The sequence below is a fragment of the Camelus bactrianus genome, chromosome 28, assembly GCF_048773025.1.
Source record: "Camelus bactrianus isolate YW-2024 breed Bactrian camel chromosome 28, ASM4877302v1, whole genome shotgun sequence".
Lineage (NCBI taxonomy): Eukaryota > Metazoa > Chordata > Mammalia > Artiodactyla > Camelidae > Camelus > Camelus bactrianus.
In genome coordinates this window covers 14,974,558-14,996,941 of record NC_133566.1, presented here as the reverse complement: position 1 = coordinate 14,996,941, position 22,384 = coordinate 14,974,558, and the positions used below count along the sequence as shown (strand labels likewise).

The following is a 22,384-nucleotide window of genomic DNA, read 5'->3' as shown; positions in this document are numbered from 1 at the left end:
AGAGCGTGGCAGGGACCTCTTGGCACCCAGAACATGTTTTCCCCCCGTCCTAGACCAGGGCCAGACAGGTAACGTTTCAGGCTTTGTGGGCCAAGCAGGCCCTGCCCTGGCACCGCTAAGCTGGCGTAGCGTGAAAGCGGCCCCAGGCAGTAGGTAGACAGACAGACCTGGCTATGTTCCAGTAAAGCTTCGTTTTACAAAAGCACAGTGGGCGGGCTTTGCCCAGTGTGCCGATCCCTGTCCTAGAACTGTTACTTCACACTTTCTCCTCAGCCTCATCCCGCCCCCCTCCCTACTGCTGGCCTTGTTTCCAGTTTCCTGAGGAAACAGGCACTTCTGTGGACTGACCGGCCAGCATGTGCACCATCCACTTGGCCTCCCGACCTCCCTTCCCCTGACAGTGGTCAGTCCCCAGGCTTTGTCCTTGGTGGCCTGTCAGCAGCATCTCACCACTCCCACATCCTTTAGGCCTTCTCCCCTCAGTTCCTGGGACCCCTCACTTGGCATTGCCCCCCTGTTTCACTCAGACTCCGTGGCTGATTTCTCCTCCACTCCCAGTCCTGGGACATCTTCTCTCTGCTCCCTTCCTGTGTGGTGTCATCCATTCTGGAGCTTTACTCACCATGTTTAGGCTGACAACTCCTGGCTTTATTAACCCAGTGCAGACTTTTCCCCTCAACTCCAGGCCCTTACATCCACTGCCTTCCTGACAGTGAGCAGCTCAGACCTGCTTGTTCAGAACCAGACTCCTGCTGGTACCTCCTTCCTCACCCTGTGAATGTCCACATGCTCCTGCTCTGCTTGGTGTCCAGGGAAACCTCGAATCACCCCTGGCAGCTCTTCACTGCCTGTGTCGGCTCTGTCAGGAAGTCCTGCTGGCGGCCTTCGCACACACACTTCTCCTTTCTTGGTGTCCTCACCTCTTGCCTTCATTCTTGCACTGTCTTCAGAGCACCTGGTCTCCCCGCTGCTGCCCTGGCCCTGTCAGTCTGTTTCTAGCAGAGGAGCCAGAGGGGGCTTTTGAGACCAAAGTCAGACCAGCTCACTCCCCTGCTCAGAACCCTCCAGAGGCCTCTCGCTTGTGTAAAGCAGTGGTCCTGAGGCCCCACATCAAATCCCTCCCTGCCCCATCTCTCCTCCGGTCTCCTCCCCCATCTCCTCCTCCTCTCCCTGCTCCAGCCTCAGGCCGGTTGCCCTGGCTTGCCCTTCTACATGGTAGTCTCTTCCCTCAGACACCTGTGTTGCTTACTTGCTCTCATAGCGTCTCTGGGTCTTTGCTCACATGTCCCCTTCTGAGGAAGACCCCTTCTGACAACTGTATTTAAAATTGAGCCCCCGTCCCTCCCCCACTTTGCCCTGCAGGCTCTGCCCGAGTGGCCGGGGCACTACCTTGGTGCCTTAGGATCATGATGTTGGCTCAGGATGGGTCCTTCCTGAGTCCCTCCACCCAGGCACCTGTTTCCAGATCCCTTTTAGCAGGGTGTGGCCATATTTGCAGCACGCGTCGTCCTGTGAGTGGCCTGGCTGGGTATGTCCCTTAGCCAAGTGCCCTGCGTGGTGATGGGAGGAGGGGGTCGGGGGTCAGCTACAGGAAAGCCCTGCTTTCTTCTTGAGAACAAAGGCTACTTGACTTTTTATTAAGAGCTTAGGATTTACAGCCACAAAGCCTTTTTAATGACATTGTTTATTAAAGTCATGTTCACCTTAGACATGAAAAGGGGTAACGTGGGCTGAGGGTGTGAGGTGTTAGCCCATCTGGCAGGGTCAGTCTCAGACCAGCTGCTGTACATAGGATTTGTGGCTTCCACCAAGACTGCCCAAACTTTTTCTTTTCTCTTTTTCCTTTCCTTTTCTCTTGAGATTTCGGAGTACTACTTTTCGCTTCATTACACCCCTGGATATTAAGGAGCCCAGCTCAGGACCAGGTGGTACAGGTTCCAAGAGGTGGCGGGTGTGCCCCACCCCGGGTGCCTCCTGACCCCCTGCCCTGGGCACCTCCTGACTGGAGCTCCCGGTTGTGGGAGGGGAGGGGAAGGGTGAGGTTCACTGGCTGCTGATTCTGAGCCATAAGGGGACCAAGGGCTTGCCTGGCAAGTCTGTGTCCCTGAGTGGACAGCCTTTCCCTTCCCTCTATCTGGAGCTGGAGACCAGAGCCTCAGCCCATGGGCCTGTGGTGTTGCCTCTGGTCAGGCGTGGATCAGGGCCACACCGTGGGAGGAGCTGAGACAGTTCCTGAGAAACCTTCACTGGCTGCCTTTGAATAGGTTTCAATATGGGTTTCATTTTTGTGACAGTCCACTTGATCTGTAGTCTCAGAAACCAGAATTATTTGGGCAAACTTTTGATTTGAGGTCATGTTAAAACAGTTTGGCCATGGGTGTTAACGTGCGTGTGTACACGTGTGTTCCTGAGTGTGCTTGCGTATGCCTGTGTCTGTGGCTCCACCGCGGACCTGGACAGCCAGCAGGAACAGTGTCCAACCCGAGTCCTGTGAAAACACCGTTTCACTACTTCATAGTCACTACATGTAGGAGAGAAGGATGACACGGTGGGGGTTAAAAAGAATTTGAGTTTTGAAAAGCCTTTTTTCCTCTTTAAACTTGGCAGTCTCTCTAAGCTATCAGGGGAAAATGTGGAATTAAAATATATAACAGGTGGGAGTGTGTGTGTGTGTTTTTTTTTTTTAAACTTACATTTGCGATTCCTATGGTATCTTATCACATGTGGAATATTTCTCTTCGGCCATCTGAGAAGTTAAGCTGTGGAGGAGGGTGAGGAGTTTCTGCACAGAAGCTGAGGCTTCTCGAGGCTAAAAGCCTCAGGCTGAGCTTTCAGGGAGCAGGGATGGAGCTCAGTGTTTGCTAAGTGGACTGTGCACACTTGAAATGCTTAGCCCAGTGGCCCATGAGCTTTTTAAAAAAATAGTCCTATAAATGTTGAAGCTCCCCAAGATGTGATCCTGTACATGGAATGGATTTCGTGGATATCTGCCCCCCACCCCCGCCCTCTCCCTTCCCCCAGGGCAGCTGCTGTCCCAGATGGTGCCATGGAGATAAGGTTATAGATCTGGGATTTACCTCGTACAGGCAAACTGTGCTGGAGGACCCCGCCCAGGTGTGGGCTGATTTAGGCAGGAGCCATAGTGGGTGACTCTGAAGGCGCTTGGATGGGGGCTCCCTCTGACTGTGGCCTTGGTGTTGGGTTTGTCCCACCCTCTGTGCCCTGCAGGGAGTGTGTGGGAACCTCGAGTGTTGCCTGGGCTGTGGGCGGCTCCAGCAAGGCCCCTTTTTCCATCTCTCATGTGAGTCCATTTTCTCTTTCTCTCCTTCAGCTTATTTCTGCCCCTCCTGGGCCAGCAGCACCATCTGCACTGGTGGAGAGTCGGGGGGCCTGGGTGGTAGTGAGCATGAGCCATGGGTGGGGTCCTCAGTGAGGAAGGCGGGTGCGTGGTACATGGCTGGCTCAAGCTCAGCGTCTCCCGATAGCTTCCTCAAAGCATGTCCAGAGTGGAAAGGTCAGAGGTGTGAGTGTCATGCTGGCGGCAGTCCCCAGAGCACTGATTCCTCCAGCAGGTGTGCACTTCTGTCCTGCGTGCCAGGCTCTGCCCCAGCACCTCTGGGTGCTGTGGCGGGGATGGGAATGGAGGCTCCCGGCCAGGTGGAGAAGCTGACCCCAAGTGGGAGAGAGGAGCATTGTGGGAAGTGACCCAGGAGGCAGACCACTCTTGCAGAGGGAGTGATGCTGGCATTGGTCTGCTTCTCCAGCTGTTTCTGCCGAAGTCCCTCTCCTTAGTGCAGCTGTTTCTCATGTGTCACCTGGCCTGCGGATGGTGACTTCATGGAGAGGCCATAGAGGACTTCTGTGTCACCTCCCCTAGCCCCAGCCTCACTGGTGGTCTCAATGGGCCCTTGGAGTCCATGCACTTCAGCCTAAGGCATCTGCGGAAGGGGCTGTGAGGTCCTCCTGTTCCAGGTGAGGGGACTGAGGGCCAGCAGGGTCTGGTGACTTGCCTGGAGGCTCACAGCTTAGCCAGGGCCCTGGTGCACCTGTCTGTAAGGGGCTCCTTCCCACTGATCTGAGCTGCTTTTCCACTCAACACGGAGTGGGACGAGGGGAGGGCATTGTAGATGGGTGTGGAGGATGTCTCCCTCTCCTGCCCTGGACCCTGACCATGACCACTGCAAAGGGAGTCTGTGGTGGGGTCTGCACCTCACCTGGGCCCAGCAGTGGCCACGGGGCTGGGCACTGTCTCTCAAGCCCTGGTGAGCTGGTGGGTGGCGGTGACACTCTGGGCCTGCTGAGTGGGGCTCCTTCCTTGGGTCAGCTTTGTGCTCAGCACCGAAGGGTTAAAGACAAAGATGACTCAGTTCCTTTCCTTAAGGAGCTCAGGGGAGGTTGGGATTTATAGTATTAAAGGTTTTTTCTTTATGGTATAGAGACGGCTGTGTCAGGAAGAGCAGAAAGTGTGTGTTTCTGGCTGGGAAAAGCTTCAGAGAGGAATTGCTGTTTAAACTGGTCGTGAAGCATGAACAGGAATTGCCCACAGGACAAGAGCTGAAGGGTATTCCTGGCAGAGGGGACAGCCTGAGCAAAGGTGTGGAGAGTGCAGTTTTGTGTGGTCCTCAGTGAGCTTGGGGAAGGTAGACCGGTGAAGGACCTTGGACTGCATCCCGTTTGTGCTGAGAAAGTCACAGGGATTTAAGCCAGCTAGTTGGCCCGTCAGATTTACAGGTTACAGAGCTCGCTAAAACCCCGTGGTTCAAGTAGCAAAGTCGTCCGCCTCGCTCAGTTCCTTAAACTCGTGTCTTGTTCATCCAGGATGCCAGGTGAGATAGGAGAGGAAGGCCAGGCTTTGGACAGAGCAAAATCGGGATAACACAGGCGTCAAAACGTAGTACAAAATGAGTTTAGTCTGCTTCAGATTACATTTAAAATTTAGCAGCACACTGAACTTTTACAGAAATACTGTTTTTATACCTTAAGGCTCAATATTGCGCTGTATGACTGAAAATGGTCCTGATCCCTGTCCTTGGTTGTGGCAGTCGGGGCTGTGTGGGGCAGGCGTGGGACTCGGCAGCCCGCTCCCTCCACATGGGGCAGGGGGTGGGGGAGCAGCGGAAGGTCGGGCCTCTGTAGGGGGCCCTGTGTGTCCCCGTTGTTGCAGTAATTCCAAATAACTGTGTGGAGTGAGTTGTAATAGCTTTTCACCACCACAAATGCACTGTCTTCTCATTGTTTACCGAGGCTAATCCACAACCCACCCACGGGTAGTCAAGATTTGAAGGCAGGATCTTACTAAAATCAACTCCAAATAGCTTTGTGGTAACCACATTCTCTGCTATGAGGTTTGCCCACGTTTCTCTCTTAAATATAATGAGTCAGACTTGCCACCTGAGCTATTTTTAATCTTAACCTTTTTGGAGAATTTAATTAGAATGGGTGCACAGGATAATGAAGATTCATAGTGTAGAAACTTTAAAGGTTTCACTAGTTCCTCGAGTTTCAGTTTTGCTTGTTCAGAGCTAGGTTGGAGAGCCAGCGCCCCGGGTCTTGGGTCAGGTCTTGCTGGGACGCACACGCTGGTGCCAAGTGACTGAGCTCTAAGTTCTGTGTGAGGGGACCTTGGCAGGAGTCTGTGGGTCTGCACAGTTGAGTGGAGTTGGCCCTGCTTGCCTGCACCCCGCAGCTCCCCAGAGCAGGACCCTCTCCAACTGGATCCAACTGGGCTGGACCCTGGGCTCTGGGGACGAGCCGCCTCCCCTGCTCCCACCTTTGGTGTCCAGTCTCCAACCCTGGAGTCAGGGTGGCCCTCACGAGGCGCCTTGTGTGGGGAGGAAACGCCGCAGCGAGAGGGTGTGGATCCCGGAGGCCTCTCTGTCCAGGGAGGAGTGAGGCCCCGCTCCGTCTGAGGTCCTGGTTACCAAGGTTGTTTCCCTGGGGCAACGGCAGCCAATTGGACTTGCCTCGCCCCCCTTTCTGCCTTCCACACATGCTCCTGGGGCTCTCTGGCCCATTCTTCTCACCAGGTTTTTAATGGGTACTTTTAGTAGGTTTATTGACCTTCTTCAAGGCCCTATTTCCTGTTGTAAGCTGTCCGTGTTCTCTGGGTACTTAGAGCCCCTTCCCTGCTGTCCTTGATCCCGCGGCTTGGCCTGAGCACTTCCAGAACCTTGTTCCTGAATGGGTAGAAGAGGCCCAGGGCCTTGGGAGTGTCAGATGGGCTTGGGAGTAGTGCTGGTAGTAACAACAGCAAACACTTACACTGCGCTTCTGCGTGCCAGGTGCAGTCCACAGGCTGGAACCATCCAGTCCTTGAACAGCCCGCGGAGGAGGGTGCTTGTTACGCCCACTTCGGAGGGGCAACTGAGGAGCAGAAGGGTGAGCAGGCTGCCCCTGGCTATTTGTTATCTGGTGAGTGGCAGGGTCGGGACTGGGACAGATGGGCTGGCTCGGGCTGTGCTCCTGCCTGTGAGGCTCAGACCCCTTTCGGGACAGGAGGCACGCAGTGCTGCCCCACCTGCCGACCTTTTCTCCCTGAACTGCCCGCATCTGCAGCTTCTTGACCCTTTGTCCTGAGCAGGTGTGGTAGCACATCCTTGTCCTGCCTGGACTGGTGAAGCCACGGCCCTACGGCGTCCCAGTTCTCAGCAAGTGACAGCTCTAGGCCCCATTTCCAAATTCTGGGGGCATCTTTGCTTCAGCCTTTCTCTATGTGAGGTGCTGGAACATGGTGTTCCCAGAGCACTGCCCAGTGAGCGAGGACTTACCAAAACCTCCATCTTAGCAGGTCCCTGCCTGGCCTGTGTCTCCAGGACATCATTTTGGTGATGAGAGAGAGAATCACCCTTTGTGAGAGAGAATACAACTGTGGCAGCCCCTGTCCCTGTGGTGGTGTCCGTCGTCTTCAACCCGAAGCTCAGGGGTCTGAAGAGCAGGGGCTTTCTCCCCATGCCCCCCCGACCCGTATCTCTCCCTGCTCGGTGCCTGCTTCCTCAAGTGCTCGTCCTGCCGGAGACCACAGTTGGATGAAGGAGGGGATCCCTAGGGCCCCTCTGACTTGACGGCCCGGACTGCGCAGTGGACGAGAGCTGCGTAGGAGAGGCGGGAAGAAGAAGGTGGAATCTGAGTCAGGAGGACTCAGGCAGCCATTTTAGCTCTTGGACCTCAGTCTCCTGGTCCTTAAAATGGGGCTGGAGTAGGAGGTGGTTGAATAGCATGCCCATGCCCTGCAGCTCCCAGCCCTCTGTTATTACACAGTCTTGATCTTCCAAACTCTGGGTCTATTTTGCGGCCCATTTAGGAGCTGCCTTTGATCTTCCTAAAATAGAATATTCTGTTTTGGACATTGCTGTCTGGGAGAGAGATGTGTGTTTAAAGCTAAAATAGGCTGTACTTTTAAATTTGTGGGTGTTTCCTTTTCTGTGTCAGCCACCCTGTGTTCAGGTCATAGCACCCCTCCCTCCCACGTAGGAGGACAGCCGCAGACCCGGCCGGGGACGGCCTCCCTCCTCAGGGCGTGCAGGGAGGGCTCCCGCCCGCTTCGGACCCAGGACTCCTTCACATCTGGGGCGCTCTTACAATGTCTGTTCTTTGTCCGCTGACCCGAGGACCAGTTTATTTGCCCAGGAGCCTGAGGGAGTCTGGGGTCTTAGGTGGCCAAGTGCCTTTCATCCAGTTGAGCTGCTGGGTGGTTTCCCACTGGGCTGGGCTGCAGCTCGAGTCCAAGTTGGGAGTGAGGGGAGTCCACAGCCTGGATCCTGGGTTAACCGCTGTCAAGTGTCACATTTGCGCGTGCACACACCCTTGCATCAGATGCGGAGACCTTTCTTTTCGGCCTTTCTGATGGTCACCAGTGTGACTGTGAAGAGGGTGCTGTCCCTGTAGGGGAGGGGGAGGGGGTGGGACTGCTGAGCAGGGCGCGGCTGTTTGTCCGTTCTGCCTGGCTTACCCTGCCTGCAGCTCTGCTGTCGGAGCGTGGACACAGCCCACACCCTGTGTTTCTGTCATAGAGCTGATTTTCAGTTTACAGAGGAGGGAGGCCTAGTTTTCATACATCATTGGGACTTAATTGGAAACAGTTGTGTAAAGCTTCAGGCCTCTTTCTAAGACAGCAGACTAGACACAGCTTCTCCAACTTCAGTGCCTGTGAATCACCTGAGGGGCTTGTTCCTGGGACTTCATTGGCTTCACCCCCAGGTGGTCGGCTTTAATAGGTTGGGCGTTTCCTACACGCTTCCAGGTGATGCTGCCCTTCCGTGCACCACACTTCATGCTGTCCTGGGGCCCTCCGTCCTCTTCCACCCCCCACTCAAGGTATTGGCTTGTTTATATTGCCTTCTTTCAGTGCTAACTGAGAGCGCCTCTAATTCCCAGAGCATGGAGGGCTTCCTGTCCCTGCTTTAATTGGCAGCAGTTCTGATGGGGGACAGAATTGCTGTGCTCCAGCCAGGAGCTCCTGCCTTGTGAGATGCCACAAGTCTACCCCAGTGCGATGCGTGGAGCAGCGTGTCATAAAATCCAGGAGCCTCGCTGTTTCATCAAAATAATCACAGGCCAGGTCTGTTTTCTGGAGGCTGCAGAGATCAGTGTGTACGCGTTGGTGGCGTCTCTGCTTGAGAGTCACTGGTCCCACCACGGGGGCCGGAGCTGTGACCCTGCTGTGTATGAAGCAGGATCTTCAGGAGGCACGGAGCCCACTTGTAGCCTGTCATCCATGGTGTCTGTGACGGGGCAGTGAGGCTGATGGGCAGGATACTCGTTGCAAATGGAATTTGGGGACAAAGGATAACAAACTTGTTCTTCCGTCTTCCCCAAGAGATGGTCACTTATAAAGAAAACTGAGCTCAGCCTGGTCTCCTTGGTTCCCGTTTGGCTACTTGGGTTGAGCTGTTCCCACGAGATGATCTTTGGAGGCCTTCATGCCTGGCCTGGGCTGAGCCTCTTCCTCAGGTTTTGTTTGGGCTCTGTCTGAATCTCATACTGCCCCAAGTCCCAGTGTGTGACTTTCTCAAGGCCTTAGAAATTGCCCCCAGACAGCCCAGCGGGGTGGGGGTCTCCCCGCTTGCCCTGCTGCCCTCCAGCAGCGGGGCAGTCCCTCGGCCCTCAGCCTCTGCTGAAGCAGCAAACCTTTATTCCTGCTTCTGCAGGGCACCTGCTGGAGCCCCTGGGAGGGGCGTGGCTCTCTCGTCGCCTTGGGCAGGAGGAGAGCTCACCCCAGAGGTGGGCTCCCGTGCCGGCCTTGTGCGGGTGTTTCCCGGGAGCAGTGTATGACTCCCCGGCTACCCGGTGAGGTGATTATTATTTACTTCCAGGTGCAGGGGAGGGAAGGAAAGCTCGGAGCAGGGTCCAGTGTCTTGCCCAGATTTGATCACGTGTCCTGTCCTGTGTCCCTGTGATTCAGCTTTTGTGTCATAATCTGGCCCGTGAGGAACATCACTGTGTTGTCTGTCAGTTCTGGGGAGCAGGGTTTGAGTCTGGGCCGGCTCCCTTGTGGCTCTTGGCCTTCTCCCACGGTCTCAGGCCTGGGTGGGCTGTCTGGGTTCTGGAGGGTAAATGACCCAGGTGGCCAGCCAGCTCTTGTGCGTTTGGTTCCTCGTTCCTGGCTGGCAGAATGGGCCCATCTGCAGCCTCCAGAGTGGCTGGCAGCCTCAGGCCCCGCAGGGCGCTGAATCTGCAACCACCCTGCCCTGCCAGTTGCGCCTGCCCTCGTCCCCTGGAGCCCGTGTGTCTGTCTCCCCAGCCCAATTCCCCTGCTCCGGCTGTGGAGGGCGAGCGGTGGGCAGGGCCACCACGTGCCTGGGGCCCTTCCGGCCACGGGAACAAGTGCTGTGCCCTATCCTTATGTGCTGGTCAGGCCGAAGCTGTGTGGGGAGCCCCTTGTAGCAGGCAGCGTGCCACTCGTGCAGATGAGGAACTGAGGCCCAGAGAGGGGAAAGGAGCGCATGGGAATTGACACGGTGTCAGCTGGGTCACAAACGTGCTGCTCGGTAACCTGCTAGTTACCCTTCAGCTCCAGAACTGTTTGAAGATGGCGATCCTAACAAACCAGAATTTAACCAGTGACGTTTTCCTGCATCTGGTGCTTCCATCGCAGGGTCATAGGCGTCCTGGGTGTTGCTCAGCGTAAGCCCTCGCCCCATGGAGTGGCCAGGGTTCAGATGCTCTGGAGGGAGGGAACTGTGTGCTTTTCCCCACAGCCTTGAAGTGTTGTATGTACCAAAGCCAGCATTCATGTATTCTGACCTCCAGTGACCCCTGGAGAACCCTCCGACCTGGCGAGGGTGCTGGTTCTCTGTGGAGCTGCTTTTGGCTTAAGGTTGGCATGTGTCTTACATGACTAAGTGGGTTTAGGTATAAATTTCAGTGACATAATTTCCCACATGATTTAACGCCACAGTTCTCCATATGAAATGATCTGACTGAACTGAGCCTCAAGAAAAGAATCACAGGGAAGCTTTGTAGGTGATGCAGTGTAAGCAGGCAGGCTTGTGTATGAGGCTGATTCTAAGGTTTGACTGTTCCCCCGACTAACTGTGCTTGCAGAGTCCCGGGAAGATGAGGGAAGCCGCTGCAGCCTGCAGGTGTGATGCTTGACTGAAGCTGAGAATCTGGTCTCAAGAGTGCGCCCCACGTCCGCCTCCTCCGGGCTGGGCTCTCTGCTCTTTGGGGAAAGATCTCATCATCCGTACTTTTTGCTTTTCCTTGAAAAGTTTAAACAAGCAGAAGCAGTGTTAAAGCGGCGCAGCAGGTGATGTGCGGGGCCCTGGATTCTGGTCCCTTTCCTCTCTGCCTTTATACCTGCAGCCACTGCAGTATCACATTTTGGGGCTAAGACTTGGAGGTCTGGGTAAAATCGCCCCCAGGGACCACAGGTGCAGTGGTTCCTTGGACTGTCTGGGACAGGTGTGGTTTAGCTTATTAGCACAAGTCACAGGAGGGCCTTGATGGATGTCAAAGCTCAGTCACACCTGGTCCTAGGGGTGGGGCCCTACAAGGAGGGCAGCCTTATGGGGGGCAAAACATGGGAGATGGGCACCTCTAGACAGGTGAAACCAGCTCTAGCAGAAGGTGGAGAGGGGCAGGCTGTGGGCAAGAGGGAGGTGGCCCCTCCACCTGTCATCTCGCCCGAATGGGGTTGTCTCCCCAGTGGGCCTGTTGGTGGGGACAGATGCCAGCAACCAGCTAGTCAGTGCTGACAGTGGGCAAGTGTGGCTGACACCCAAGGATGTGCTGGACAATGATAGGTATATACCCTCCTGTTTAAAAGGAATGTGTGGCCCCTGATCTAAACTGAAAAAAAGATTTTTTATTATATTTACGTTGCTTTTTTGAAAAGAAAAATTAAAAAAGTCAAACTATAATAGACAGTAATTTGGGGATATACTTTATTTTATTATAGTAAAAATATTTATTAGGTGATACTTTATATGAAAAACCATGGGAAGAATAACACAGTAAATGACCACTCGGCTTAAGTTCTTTTCATTCCCAGTACATTTGAAACTGCATACCTTCACCCCGAGGTTACCATCATCCTCAGGTTGTGTTTTGTTATTTCTGTTCACTTAATTCTTTGTATTTTGTGACCCAATCTTTACATATTTTTTCTGCTGTGGGATGGGAAGGAAGTTAATCTCAGTTTCAGTCTTGTGATGCTTAAGGTCAGAGACAGCTAATTCTTGAAATTGGGCTTGTGGCACCTGGGTGGCCCAGGTGGTAGGGGAACAGTCAAGTTCAGGGTAGGACTGGGTCCTGGTGGATTATGCTCCCTCCCCCTTCTCGTCCTTCGGCCTGCCCTGTGGTCGTGGGCCGGTGTGGGTGGGCAGGGACCTGTTCTGGTTCCCAGCACAGAGCACAGGCTGGTCTGTGTCTGCCTTTGCTGCAGAGTTGGTTTCATTTGGGCAGGTTCTCAGATCATGTGGTCTCTGTGCCCTCTTCCCGGGCCTGCCCCACCTGCCTGTAGGCCACTCCGTTCCCAGGGATGGTGTGCAGCTGTCCAAGGCCTGGTGAGCACACACGTCTGACAGGCAGACTTTATATAAAGTCTTCTCTTCCTTTCCATCTCTGCCTGGAGTCTTTACTTCGGCATAAAGAAGCCCCCGCCCCCCTCCGCGGCCCCCTGCTCCTTTGCTCATGCCCCTTTTCCTCCTCATAGAAACCCAAACGTGCCTGGTTCTCCCAGGAGAGCCAGGGGCCTTGCAGCGGTTGAGTCCTTTCTCTTCTCAGCCTACATTTCTGCATTTCTTCTCAGGAGTTTGCTCCTCCTTGACCCACGACGTGCTATCCTCTCCACCCCGTGTCACTGCCCTCTGTCATCACCCCACTTACCCCAGTCTCCAGAGAGAACTGGGCACCGGCCTCTGGAATCCTGTCACCTCCTATGACTCCGTGTCTGCAGGGTATCTGGCGTCACCAAGCCTGTGGCCTTCAGCTTCCTGTCTCATGGTCGTTCCTGAAACTGTCCCCTAGGTCTCCCCCCACCCAGAAGATCCCAGCCTCCAGAACTCCCACCTCCCTCCTGTGTGTACATCTTCTTGGCACCCACTTTCTCCCCATCTGTCAGGTCCTTGGGAGCTTCTTGTCCGTTGGCACAGGGATGACCAAGTCCCATCACTGCTCCCATAGCCGGGTGTGAGATGTGACAGTTTTCCTGCCACTTGCTGGTGGAGAAGACACGCAGAGTGAGTGACTGGGGGAGGCGGTGTGGGATGTGAGGCAGCCTCTGGGAGGAGGGCTCTTCTGGCTGAATCTGGAGGGTTGTAGGGAAAGGCATTTGCCCTGGAGTGAGGTGGGAAGGGAGGCTGGAGCACTGCGAGGGGGCACCAGACCACCTCACCTCGGTGCATTTTTCCAGCAAGTAAAATTTTATGTACTTATTGTGAAGGGTTTAGAGAAATGTCCAGTTAATAAAAAAGAAAATCATGGTACACCTACTATCAGTGTTAACATTTTAGTGTTGTCTTCTAACCTTTTCCCTGTTTTTTTGGTGTGTATGTGCCTCTGTGTATTTATGTTGGTAGGTCTTATAATTTTAGGTTTTCATTTGACAAGTTATTATAAGCGCAGTGATTTCCATTTCAAATGTCTACATAGTATTTCACCATATGACTGAACCATAATTCGCTGTTTCCCTGACAGGCATTTAGGCTGCTGTTAAATCTTACAGCTCATGGTATGAGACACGTCGCGGCAAAGGTAGTACTGCAGTGAACATCCTTGTCTGAGGTCAGTCTTCGAATCTCACTTCTTTTAGCCAACATCCTGCCTCCTCTCCAGCGACCCCAGTGGCCAAGTAAATTCTGGCTGCTGCACTTCTGTCCTGTGGATGGATGGCCAGGCCTGAGTGGGTGTGACCTCATTCCACATAGAGGTCTTGTCTTCCTGCCGATGGAGACCACGCCTAACCACAGACAGGGGCCTAGCTACTGTGCCAGCTGGCCCATGGCTGCTTAGGAGCTGAAGAAGATGGCCACGTGTCATCTTTGTAGGATGTATTTTAGGTTAAAAAATGCATGAAGATGTTGTTGCAGTCTTGAAACTATGGTAATCATGCAGCCTGGCAACAACAGGAACTGTGTTTACAGTTTACCATTCAAGTGAAAAAGCAGGATTCTTCCCTTTTGTACCCACTGACCTCATCTGTGTAAAATATGCAAAACCCTGACGCTAGTTAAGGTGTGATTATGGGTGGGATTTCCTCTTTTCTTTCCACGCTTGCAGCAAGGGAGCTATGGGGATCATTTTTCTTTTTCAAGTTTCTGTGCTTTCTGTCCTTGGCTGACTACAGGGTCAGAATCCTTGAAAGCCCCCAGGGTGGGTCCTGGGGTGACCTGACTGCCAGGCGGGCGGTGTGTGTCTGGTCCCCCCCCTGCACTTGGGACCAGCGTCCCTTAGGGACCCCCCGGCAGCTCTTCTGGTGATGAGAACCTACTTGCCAGTTCCTTTGTTTTGTTGATTTCCGAGTATCAGCATCTTACTAATTTGAAAGTATTTTGATTTTTAAATAAGACTTCTGAGAACTTTTTCATTCATCATCCTTTGAATAGTTAATCCAGAGTTTTGTTGTTAGACTAGAAGACTCTTTTCCTGGGTTGACTCTGCAGCTGCGCTCACAGGAATCTGGTAGAAGCCCTTTGTCTAAAGCACTGCAGCGTGCTGTTTGCTGACCACCTACATGGAATGCTTCTCTTCATAAAAATTTAAGTTTTATTGAAAAGGTTACTGCTTATTAAAACAAGGGGAGGGAGGCCTTTGGATGAAAATGTTAAATTAGAAACAGGACTGTTTAACAGTTTTGACTCTCAGTCTTCAGCTGAAGATTCAGCACAGTTGCACGCCGTGGACCACAGCGGCTTTCCCGGGTCCCCGGCAGGCAGTTCCTCTGCCCTCATTCCCCCCTACAATGGAAGGCTCCATTTCTGACTTTACCTCTTTTTTTTTCTGGGTATCGTCACCCGGTACCGTAATTGCGTTGATGGGGTTGTGTTGTTTCCTGGAGTCTCGTTAATAAACTGGGCTGAGCTTAATGGAAATACACTTACGTTGCGGGCGCTCTTTCAAGATGGTGTAAGAACTGGATGCGTCCCTGTGATGTTTGTGCTATGAACCCTCCGGTCCTGAAAGTCTGGGAGGTTTGACGGATCTTCCTCAGTGTCCAGGCCGGTTTCTTTTCTCTGGTCTCCTCCTTTCCTGTCCTGCTCCTTTCCTTGCCCTTGGTCATCTTCTGAAAGAGGAGACCCTTCTACTTCCCCTACGTTTTTCCCAGCCTGTGCATCCTTTCTCCCCGCGTGTGCATCCTTTCTCCCCAGCGCAGTGCTGCCTCGATGACCTAACACAGTGTAGAGACCATTGGATCTGCAGGTGAGCCAGAGGAAGGGAGACCGGATGAGGCCAGGCCAGGCTCCCAGGGTTGCCCAGAGGGCCTGCAGTTCGGCAGGGAGGCAGACCACAGAGCTCTTAGCTCACTGGATGCCTGCAGAAGAGTTACGTCAGAGGAGCCCAGGAATAGCAGTCAGTTCTTAGAAGGCTGGGTTGCATGAAGGGCAAGGCAGCTGCTTATCGGGTGTCTGATGGCTCTGATACTGATGGCCTCTGCCTGGAGGCCACTGTCCTGTAACGGGTCTGTGTCAGTGACCTCAGCCAACGGCTGGAGGGGGCAGGGGAGGCTGGAAGCTGAGTCCTCTGGGGAGATAAATATATCAAGTCTAGCTTACCATCTTTGCTCTTTTTTTTTAAAAAAGGAAAAGTGAATGGATTCAGAGCTAAGATTATTTTTTAAAAATAAGCTTTAAAATTTTAGAATACTTTTAGATTTATAGAAAAGTTGCAAAGATAGTACAGAGAGCGCTTCTATATCTCCCCTCCCCCCACCTGCCCAGTTTCCCATGTTGTTAACATCTTACATTGTGGTACATTGGTCACAACTAATAAACCAACACTGATACGTTGTTATTAACTAAACTCCACACTTTTTTTGGATTTCTCTAGTTTTTTTTTTTTTTACCAAATGCCCTTTTTCTGTCCCAGGATTCTGTCCAGGACACCGTATTATACTTATTTCCTTAGCATCCTCTTGATTGTGAGGTATTCTCAGACTTTGCTTCTTTTTGATGACTTTGATAGTTTTAAGGAATAATGTTCAGGCATTTGTAGAATGCCCTTCATTTTGGGGATGTCTGAGGTTTTCCTCGTGATTGTACTGGGGTTATTGGTTTGGGGGAGGAAGACCACAGAGACGAAGTGCATCCTAGTCACATCCTAGTAGGGTACGTACTGTCAGCCTAACATGACCACCTGGCTGAGATGGTGTTTGCCAGGTTTACCCACTGTAGAGTTACACTTCCCACCTCCCCTATAATGTTCTCTTTGGAAGGCAGTCACTATGCGCAGCCCACAAGTAAGCACCCTGCGTTGTCTGGAGGTTGGCGCAGGGAGCTGCCCCTCATGCTGTGTGGCGCATGGGCACAGGGTGCCGAAGCACAAGCAGAAGCCGTCATCCCCACACCACTGCTGGCACCAGGTGCCAGCTGGTTCAGGGTCTCTTATGTCGGGGATTCTGCATTACTGTGCTGCGACCCCGAGGTGCCCAGCTCCTTTGACAATCTCACGCTGAGGGAAATTTAACCCTAATGTTTTCTTGGCAAAGCAAACCCTACTCCTCCCCTTCCTGGGGCTGCGAGGATGCGTGAGAATGTGCTCCTCCATTTGATCATGGGTGTGTAACTTGTTTCCGGGAGGGAGGTGGTGTGGGGGCCTCTCTAACTATTTGTTGTGAGTTTTGTCCTTGGATGACACGGTATTTTGTGTAGGGTTTTTCTGTCATCCCTCCACGTGGCCATGAAATTCTGACTGCCTTTTCCGCTCCTTCTGTAAGGAGTTAGCATCTTCGTGGGATCCACGTCCCCGTGGAAGGATGTGAATAGTCTAGAAAGGCCCAGGGTGATGGAGCTTATCCAGAACTCCTGTGAGTTATGGAGTGATGGCTGGGACCAAGGTGGGAGCTGTGGTGATGGTGAGCAGGGCTCCAGTTCTGGGTGTGTCACCAGGACTTGGTAGGTTGGATATGGGGGAGGGAGGGACTGATAGGAAGTGAGGAAGACTCCACGTTTTTGGAGGATGGAGATGGAGTAGAGTAGGTGTGGAGCTGGAGGGAAGCAGGGGCCACATGGACGGTCCCAGAAAGGTGACGATGTCCTCTGAAAGGGCTGGGTTCTTCTGGTTTCCTTTTTCTGAGAGTGCTGCTTATCATGCGGGAGTCTCTAAAAAGGGAGAAGATGGTTTCAGGAACGGTACCTGGCTCCGGAGAATGGAGCCCATGTGAAGTGAGGATGCCCACATGGGAGGGGCTGCATCCATCCCGTGATAGTCCTCTCAGTTGGGCTCACAGAGGTCCCCCAGGTCCCTGGCCTGTGACGGTTAAATATGGAGGAGGAACTTGGTTTGGGTGAGGGAGTTTGACGCTTCACTGGTTTAATACTAGGTGCTTCTGGAGGCATTTGTGGCCTGGTTCGGTCCTGACCTGTTTATTGTCCTCATGGGGGTGCCTTCCTTCCTCTCGTTCTGTTTGAAACTAGGATTCCACATCTCTTTGCCCCAGAATCACATTCACCTGTAACAGCAGTGCCTCGGAGTGGACGGGTGGGTGGAGTCTAGGGTGACCCACCTGCTGCCCGTGTCGGCGGCGACAGCTCGGCGAGGGGTGGCGAGCTAGTGCCAGCATCTGGCAGGAGAACACACGGAGCTGAAATACTTGGTCCTTTAGGTGTTGGAATGGGTCATGAAGGGTTCGTGTTCCAAAATCACTATTTTGCAGAACGTGGACTCCCTCTGCTTAGAAAAAAGTACAACACTTTCCAAAGAAATGCATTTTAATACTAAGTTCTTAATTTAAAAAATTGCAATGGGGAAAAATAAAATGAGGTTGCCTTTTTTTATGGTGATGGAGAAAAAAAATCAAAACCCGAACTGGGTCAGGCAGACAATAGTAGGAACAGTGAGTTCAGTCCGTATCTAATTGCAGCTGAGACCCAGTTAATCAAAAACAAATTGTATTTCCAAAAGGGAGTGGGAGGTGAGCTTCCTGCACTCTCAGAGGGTTTTCACACAATGGGTAGTAACATGTCAGAGAGAGTGGGTGTTTTACGTTTGGGGTAAGGCCTCTGTTTTCAGCATTTGGCTCCCTGATAAAGGAGGATCTCAGGAGCCCCCAGCCATAGACCCAGTGCTGGGTAAACCTTGGAGCCCCCAAGGCCTTACCCTGGCTATGCTCTCTCAGGTGCTCACACTCACTCACGCGTGATCTCTCTGGACGGTTTGGTTTCCAAGGAGAAGTGGCACATTTCCGTCAATGAAAGCTGCTAACCTGATTGCAGATGAAGAGAGTAAAGCCGTCATAACGAGGAGATGGAGAAGGAGCAGCAAGCCAGGTGCATTTCACATGGAAACAAGGGAGAAGGCACCTTTGTGCGCAGTCACGTCCCTAGTGAGTGGAGTTCATCCTCCTCCCCAGTCTGCAGAGGGGAAGGCAGCCCCAGGGCCCATAAGTCAGGGACGGGTCAGAGCTGTGTGATGCATCTCTCGTTCAGAATAGTCCTTAACACCAGGGAGGAGGGTAGTACATTTTACAATAGTTTTCTTCTAGTGTGGTTTGCTTTTTAAAAATTACCACCCAGGTGATCTCTCACTGGCCAGAAGCAGCTACCAGAGGTGCCCTCCTGGACCATCTCTCATGTTGTGGGAAGGGCAGGCCCTGTTGATACGCTGTCCTGGGGGCCAGTACACCATGTCCTTTTCTCACTCACTCCTGTCGTGCTCCTAGAATCTGGCCTACCTGCAGCTGGCTGGGAAGAGATCTCAGAGGGCTGTGCAGGCAGGACCCCTGTGATGCCAGGGGTGTTCACGGGGGTGAGCACAGCTGGGTTCCAGGGGAGGTCCCGGCAGGGGCTTCTCTGAGAGGGTGCCCATGGGGCCTGTACAGCAGCATGATCCTTGGAGCGTTTAGTATCTGGTTAATGGGGAAACAGAGCCCACGAGGGCCCCTGTCCAGAATAACGTTAGTTGCTTGTGCTGACTTTGGGCTTCATAGGTGTCTGGGGCTGGAGGGGGATCCAAGGTCCAGTCCAGTTCTCAGCTCCTGCATGACAGAGCCAGCACTGGGGCCATCCTACCCGCTTCTTCACCCTCACCCTGCCCATCGGGTGGAGATCCTTGGCTGGTGTCTTCACATTCCCAGCCCTCGCCTCAATTTGGATTCTGAGAATGCATCTGTCGCCCATGGGGAGTAGGCCACACTTGGTGGCTTCCAGGAATGTGCTGGCAGCTCTTTTCTCTCCCTTGTCTGGTTACCCCAAGCCAATTGTTGTTTTGAGAGGGATGAGTACCGTATTTGTTTTGAATATTGATTAGAACCCTTTTGGCCTCCCCAGCTGAGTGGCCCAGAGTGAAATGAGCCCATTTATGTGGAGGGGCTCCTTGCGATGGGTTTATTTATGAGGGATGTGTGTGGCTTGTCTGAGATCACTCTGACCTGTGATCACACACCTCTCATGCATGGTAATATTTCCTCACATTTTACAAATGACATGCTGATCAGGATATACATCTGGGTGACTTTTTTTTTTTTTTTTAACAAATACAATGTATTTTTCAAGACATGGCTTAGTTCCTCCTGGGGGGACGTTACCTCATGTTGTGTAGAATTCACGTTCTGCTGGTTAATGCCAGCTTCCCTAATGTGAGGTGTCAGACAAAGAGGACCTTGCACGTAGTATTTTGTTGATTGTTAGAAATTACGTATAAGTTTTATTGGCATCCACTTCTGGAATGGTAGTATTAGGAGCTCCATAGACTTGTTGCTCAGCAAAACAACAATAATTGGTGAAAATTGTTTTTAAGAAAATCAGTTAAAATATCCAGAAACTGTCCTAAGGATGTGCAGCAAATGAGGAAACATTTATTTAGGAAAGCCTACCGTATATCAGTAACCACATCAAGGGTCTGCAGCCCTGGAGCCGTGGCCCACTCCCTCCTGCCCCGCTTGGTATGACAGAGGCTGTGCTCTGGCCGGGTGTGGCCGAGGACATGTGGCTCCCTCGCCCTAGTTTCCATCAAGGGCTGCAGTAGCGCCCTCGGATGGGCAGGCTGCCGGCGCTTCTCATTCCCCTCAAGCTCCGTGTTGCAAAGGCTGAATTCCAGTAACGTGCACCCAGCTTCTCCTCATGGGGTGGAGGCTCTATACCAAGCTGAGGATACAGGGGCCCCAGTTGTCCCCTGTCATGCCAGTCTGCTTGTAGGCTGGAGGTTTAATTTCAGAAGAGTTGAGATAAGGTCAAAGATGACTGCCCCTACCCAGCATTGTGTTCATAAAGTGAAGGTGTCACTCTGAGAGCAGTGAGCCACTGTCCTTACCCCAACTCCAGAGCCGTGAGTCAAGTTTTGCCAAGGAGAAGAGACAGGTCATAAGAACAGAAAGCTCTGAGGCTTTCCCCAAAGGTACTGAGTTTATTTATAACAGAGTGTGGGGACGTTCGGGCCTAAGCATGCTGTCAGATACAATACCAGGGGATTTTGGTGGTAAGCAGCTAACAAGAGGCTGGTAGCTCCACCAGTGCAACAGTTGAAATTTTTGGCTAGAGAAAATCGGGGAAAGAGACAGCCAGGAAGAGCCCTCGGGGGTCAGAACAGACCTCAAGCACCGACATCAAAAATTATTCCTGCAAAAAGCCTGCATTTCTTGATCAGGCTGTGCAGCTGTTGGTGTTCCAGGATGTTGTCACGAACAGTAGAGAAGTCAGCCAGCAATTCATGGAGCCTAATAGCTGGGTGTGATAACATCAGAGCAAGCACCTTTACAGAGAGAGCAGAGAAAATAAAAAGAGAGCCCTTCTAAAACGACTGTCATCCCAGGGAGACCACACACCCAAGGCAGTGCCCTCTGAGGACCGGCATCCGAGGCTGCACACTCTGGGGGAAGTGGGCAGTGGTGGGCTGAGACTTCACCAAACTGGGTCAGCCAATTCACTGAAAAAACAGACAAAAACAAGCCCTTACAGGGAGAGGATCAGTATTCAGAACTGCTACAATGTATTATCTTAAAGGTCCAGTTTTCAAGAGAAAAGGATAACATATAAAGAAATAAGCAAGTGTGATGGGATTTTAAAAAAAGTAGCAAACTGCCTGACAGGGCCCAGATGTTGGATTTAACGGGCAAAGACTTCAAAGCAGGCATTATAAATATATTCAAAGAACTAAAGGAAATCATGCTTAAAGAAAGATCTGATGACAGTACAGTGTCTGATCAACTGAAGAATACCAGTCCAAAGACAGAAAGTATGAAATGAACCAAATGGAAACTTTGGAGTTGAAATGTAAAATAACTGTTACGAAGAATTCACTGGAGGACCGCAGCAGTAGATGTTAACTAGAGGAAGACAGAATAAGTAAACTTGAAGGTAGAGTGATGGAGATTATGTAGTTCAGATGACAGAGTGAAGAAATGAAGAAAATGAACGGAGCCTCATGGGACACAATTAAGCACACCAATGTCCGCATAATATGAGTACCACGAGCAGAGGAGAGAGAGAGAAACAGAAGAAAATGTTAGAAGAAATAGTCTTGAAACTCCACAGATTTGATGAAAAACAGTCTCCACATCCAAGAAATGCAATAAACTCCAAGTGGCATAAACACAAAGAAGTCCACACCCAGGCACATCGTAGTAAAACGTACTGACAGAGAACTCTTGAAAGCAGCAAGAGAAAGATGTCTCGCATTGTGCTGAGAATCTCTGAGAGTAAGAGCTGACTTCTCATTAGAAGCAGTGGAGACCGGCAGGTAGGGGGATGGAAGGCATATTCCGAGTCCTGAAAGAAAAAAAAACCTCAGTTGAAGATCTTATATCCAGCAAAACTGTCTCTCAAAAAATGAAGGTAAAATAAGGATATTCTGAAATTAAAAAATAAACAAAAAACCCTCCAGAGAGGCTGTGGTCAGCACACCCACCTTACAGAAAATCTGAATTTCGTTCTTTGGGCTGAAAGCTAATGACTATAGATGATTATTCAAATCCATATGAGAAGACGGAGAATGCCAGTCAAGTGTAGTATATAATTATAAGAGACAGCGTAAATGCATTTCTCCTCTTTCTTAACTGATTTAAAAAGGAATTTTATAAAATTATATGTATGTATATAAAATTATGTTTTGGAGCCAGGACATTTAGAAAAGTGATGTATTTGACAATAACAGCGTAAAGGAGGGGAACGAGCAGAACTGCACTGGAGCAGGGAAGTGACACTGCGTTAATGAGGTCACCCGAGTCCACAGGTCAATAGAAAGAGAACCAGAAATGGGGGGAAAAAGTCAGTGTAACAAACTCTGTAGACATAGACTTGCTTTCCTTTTCTTATCTCACTTCTTTAAAAACTTGAAGTTAAATAAATAATAGCAATAGAATTTGGGGTTTGTAATACACATAGGTCTAATATGTATAACAGTAATTGAAGAAAAAAGAGGGAAAAGGAACAGAACTGTATAGGAGGAATGTTTCCATAGCTCACTGGAATTGTGTGGGTAAAGGAATTAAAGTTACGCTAGAAGGTATTCACTTAATGCAAAGGAAGGCAGGAAATGAGGAAGAGAAGAATAGAAAAGGCAGACTTCTCTGCCCTTGCCACCTTCAGATGATCTTTATTACAAGGTTATAAACGAAATATTAGAGTTTGTGTTTCTTTAATTCCACATGAAAAGAAATTTTATTCGCTTTCTCTGGATAGTGCTCTCATCTGTGTGCCATTTATTCTGGGTCTTTTTGTCAAAGGTGAATTTTAAATGTGCTCAGAGCGTATGCACACCCCACCAGGAGGCTGTGCAGGGAGGAGATGCTTGC

At 51.5% G+C, this 22,384-nt stretch overlaps 1 protein-coding gene across 9 annotated transcripts in view; it reads left to right on the top strand.

The window, feature by feature from the left end:
- The window catches only part of INPP4A (inositol polyphosphate-4-phosphatase type I A), a 117,308-nt gene that overhangs the window by 22,179 nt on the left and 72,745 nt on the right, over positions 1-22,384 (top strand). The window contains exon 1 of one of the 9 annotated variants that reach the window (XM_074354447.1): positions 6,348-6,411. The exons of the other annotated variants lie outside the window; for them this stretch is intronic. The gene's annotated coding sequence lies outside the window, so the exon portion shown is untranslated. Of the gene's footprint in view, positions 1-6,347; positions 6,412-22,384 lie in introns of those variants that run through there. 9 annotated transcript variants of the gene reach the window in all.